Here is a 4439-nt window from a genome sequence, read left to right on the forward strand (position 1 = left end):
TCTTGAGGAAAGAGCTTCCGGAGGATGAGGAAGAGGCTCGACAGATCGTCCGTCGATCTAAAGCCTTTACCGTAATCAAAGGACAATTATACAGAGAAAGCGCGACTGGAGTTGGTCAGAAGTGCATAACACCAGAAGAAGGTCGACTCATCCTCAATGATATTCACTCGGGGACCTGCGGTCATCATGCGTCCTCTCGGACCATCGTGGCCAAAGCATACCGAGCCGGATTTTACTGGCCCAAGGCGAATGAGATGGCAAAGGAGATAGTGGATAAGTGCGAGGGATGTCAGTTCTACTCGAATATGTCGCACAAGCCTGCGTCAGCTTTGAAGACCATCCCACTCGTCTGGCCTTTTGCAGTTTGGGGGCTGGACATGATCGGTCCTTTGAGAACAGGACGAAGTGGCTTCACGCATGTACTGGTGGCAGTCGACAAGTTCACCAAGTGGATCGAGGCTAAACCAATCAAGAGCCTTGACACCGATACTGCTGTTAGCTTCATCAGGGAACTAATATTCAGATATGGAGTCCCGCACAGCATCATAACGGATAATGGGTCGAACTTTGACTCAGAGGAATTCAGAGCTTTCTGCAACTCCCAGGGCACACGGGTCGACTACGCATCAGTCGCCCATCCGCAGTCGAATGGACAAGCAGAGCGAGCTAATGGACTGATTCTCAAGGGACTGAAGCCGCGACTGATGCGTGATCTCAAACACGCGGCTGGAGCTTGGGTCGACGAACTTCCATCTGTACTCTGGGGACTGCGGACCACGCCCAATCGGTCGACCGGAAGAACTCCATTCTTCTTGGTCTATGGAGCCGAAGCAGTCTTGCCGAGTGATCTTCTCCACAATGCTCCTCGAGTCGAAATCTACAACGAAGCAGAAGCTGAACAAGCGCGGCAGGACGCAGTCGACCTTTTAGAGTAAGAAAGGGAGATGGCTCTGATCCGGTCGACCATCTACCAACAAGATCTGCGCCGTTTCCACGCCCGAAATGTGAGAGGTCGAGCCTTCCAGGAAGGGGATTTGGTTCTCCGAGTGGATCAGCACAAACCACACAAGCTTGCTCCTTCTTGGGAAGGTCCCTTCATCGTCACCAAGGTTCTCCACAACGGGGCGTACCGTCTTTACAACGTCGAGCATAATATCGACGAGCCCCGAGCTTGGAACGCGGAGCTACTCCGCCCATTTTACACTTAAGTTTTATCACTCGGATGAGTTGCAATAAAGTACTTCTGTAGTTCATGGGTTTGGAAATAATAGTGTCATCACTTTTTATTTTTGTCCACATAAAAACTCCCCCTCAGTGGGTGACTTAGCCGCGAATCCGTTTCGCCTAAGTTTGTAAAAAACCTACCGAGTGGTGAGTCAGACTCTCACTCGGAGGCTTAGCTGCGAATCCGTTTCGCCTAAGTTTATCAAAATCCTACCGAGTGGTAAGCCAGCCTTCCACTCGGAGGCTTAGCTGCAGTCCAAGGACTCGCCTAAGTTTATCAAAATCCTACCGAGTGGTAAGCCAGCCTTCCACTCGGGGGCTTAGCTGCAGTCCAAGCACTCGCCTAAGTTGTGAAAATCCTACCGAGTGAAGAGCGATCCTCTCACTCGGAGGCTTAGCTGCAGTCCAAGGACTCGCCTAAGTTTATCAAAATCCTACCGAGTGGTAAGCCAGCCTTCCACTCGGAGGCTTAGCTGCGACCTCGCGCTCGCCTAAGTTATAAAAATCCTACCGAGTGAAGAGCAACCCTCTCACTCGGGGGCTTAGCTGCAGTCCAAGCACTCGCCTAAGTTGTGAAAATCCTACCGAGTGGTAAGCCAGCCTTCCACTCGGAGGCTTAGCTGCAGCCTCGTGCTCGCCTAAGTTATAAAAATCTTACCGAGTGGAGAGCAACCCTCTCACTCGGGAGCTTAGCTGCAGCCCTGCGCTCGCCTAAGTTACAAAAATCCTACCGAGTGAAGAGCGACCCTCTCACTCGGAGGCTTAGCTGCAGTCCAAGCGCTCGCCTAAGCACAGGCACCTTGCTTTGAACCTGCAAAAGACATTTTGAGCCGAAGGCAATCATATTCAAGCGCCAAATTCAAGTTCGAATCGATATCTAAAGGAACCGAAAGTGCTCAGGCGTCAAGCCTGTTAAAGTTTGTCGGTTACAATTCCACTCGGCATACCGAGGCAAATTTAAAGAGTCGAGCCAGAAGAAGTTTTTTACCCCTCCTGTGGAGGGCTGGAAGGTGCAACAAATTCATCAAGGTCAATTCCGTCGGCAATCCGAGTGGCAGCTGCAAGGAAAGTCTCCATAAAGGACCTGAAGTCGTGCTTCTTGGTATTAGCCACCCGAAGGGCCGCCAGCTTCTCCTCTGGTGCATCTTTGCAGTGGACTCGGGCCAGACACAGAGCGACATCTGCACCACACCGAGCCGAGGACTTCTTCCACTCCTGCACTCGACCAGGGATCGTGTTCAAGCGGGCCATCAGCGACTCAAGGTCATTCTGAAGTGTCTCCTCAGGCCAGAGCGTCGAGTCGATGCGAGATGTGGCGACCTTCAGCCTTGCGAGATAGTCCACGACAGCTGCAACACGAGACTCCAGTCGGAAAACATCCATGGCAACTTCGTCGTTCACCGGAGAATTGACGGGGTCAAGGTTTGGCTCCAGTCGGCTGGTTTCCTCTTCGAAGTTTTGACAAAATTCTGCAAGAGTGATCACTAAGCAAGGGGATAGTCGAATGGAAAAAGCCACAATTGGAAATATTTGCCAAACATGGAGGTTTACCTTCAAGCATAAGAAACAGCTTCTTGGCAAGGCCACTCAGGAAGGCCTCCAGTTCAGTTTTCTTCTCAGTCAATTTGCTGACTTGGTCGGTCAAGGCAGCTTTGTCAGTTCTCAGTCGACTGACCTCCTTGTTGGCAATCCCAAGAGCAGTTTTCAGATTAGTATTGTCTTGTTCGAGCTTGGTGACTGAAGCTAACTTCTCGTCAGCAAGCTTGATCTTCTCAGCTAGCTCAAGGTCTTTCTTCTGCTGGGCCTCCCTTACCTTACCTGCAAGCCACAGCAAGATCAGATGCTGAAACAAGCAAGGGGAAAAGCAGTCGTCAGGGTCTCACCAAACATACCTTCGGTCTCCTCCTTTGCCTTTGTCAGCTTCTCTTGAACCAGCTTCAAGCTCAGCTCGACTTGAGTATGCTTCTGTTCCAGCTCTGAGTAGCGAGCCACAAGATCACAAGAGTTCTGCGAAGAACCAATCGACTAAATGTCAAAAATAATTCACTTCCGAGTGAAAAGGGAAAAGCACACGTTTCTAAGACTACAGCCGAATACAAACATTCGACCGTAGTCTCGGGGACTACACCCAGTGGGTGCACTCAGCGTGCCCCCACTAATCCTGTTGAAGACAAAGTCGACCAGTCGACCTCAAAAAAAAAAGCGTGCGAGATGCATTCTCTAAGACTGTGATCAACTGCAAGCAGTCGACCACAGTCTCGGGGACTACACCCAGTGGGTGCACTCAGCGTGCCCCCACCGGTTTGTGAAATCCAGTCGACCAGTCGACTGACAGAAAGATTTACATTATAAAGCCTAAGGCCGACTGCCAGCAGTCGACCTTAGCCTTGGAGACTACACCCAGTGGGTGCACTTAGCGTGCCCCCACCGGTTTGTGAAATCCAGTCGACCAGTCGACTGAGAGAAAGATTGACATCATAAAGCCTAAGGCCGACTGCCAGCAGTCGACCTTAGCCTTGGGGACTACACCCAGCGGGTGCACTCAGCGTGCCCCCGCTAACACGGAGTTTATTCGACACACCCAGTGGGTGACTAATATAAATTCCGGAAAAGAAAAGTTTTTGGTAGCATATCCAACAGAACAAACAACGGTCGACTGACCTGGACATTGCTTTGGAGGGCAGAACTGGCGTCATAAGCTGCCTGGCTCACGTCCCGGATGGTCTTCAGCTGCTCCATCATGAGTCCCGCCTGGCGTATCGCCTCCTTCGCTGCGCCAGCTTGGTCCTCCGGGACGTGGTGCGTCATGAAGAGGGAAGGCTGCTGAACACTCGTCAGTGGATTCGCGAAGGTCACCGTGTGTCGAGTGGTGTTCTCTTCCTCCACAGTCAGAATTTCAGGCGCCGGCACATCCTGAGGCACCTTACTGGCGGACGCTTTCCGACTCCTCCGGTGCTTCAGCGGCTCTTCATCCTCATCATCATCAGGAAGATCGATAACAGTGTTGGGTGGAGCTGCGGAGAAGGATCAGGATCAGAGATCGCGAGTCAGTCGACTAAGAATGGTATTAAGAACACAGTACCTGGATTCGAAGTTGCTGCATCCTCCATCTCGTGGTCATCGGCCCGGGCCGAGGTCTCAGAAGTAGCAGCACTGCAACTCCAAAGGATCAGTCGACTAACCTCAGCGTCGACCAGAGATAAAGTTCGCACAGA

Source organism: Triticum dicoccoides, chromosome 5A, assembly GCF_002162155.2.
Source record: "Triticum dicoccoides isolate Atlit2015 ecotype Zavitan chromosome 5A, WEW_v2.0, whole genome shotgun sequence".
NCBI classification, from domain to species: Eukaryota; Viridiplantae; Streptophyta; class Magnoliopsida; order Poales; family Poaceae; genus Triticum; species Triticum dicoccoides.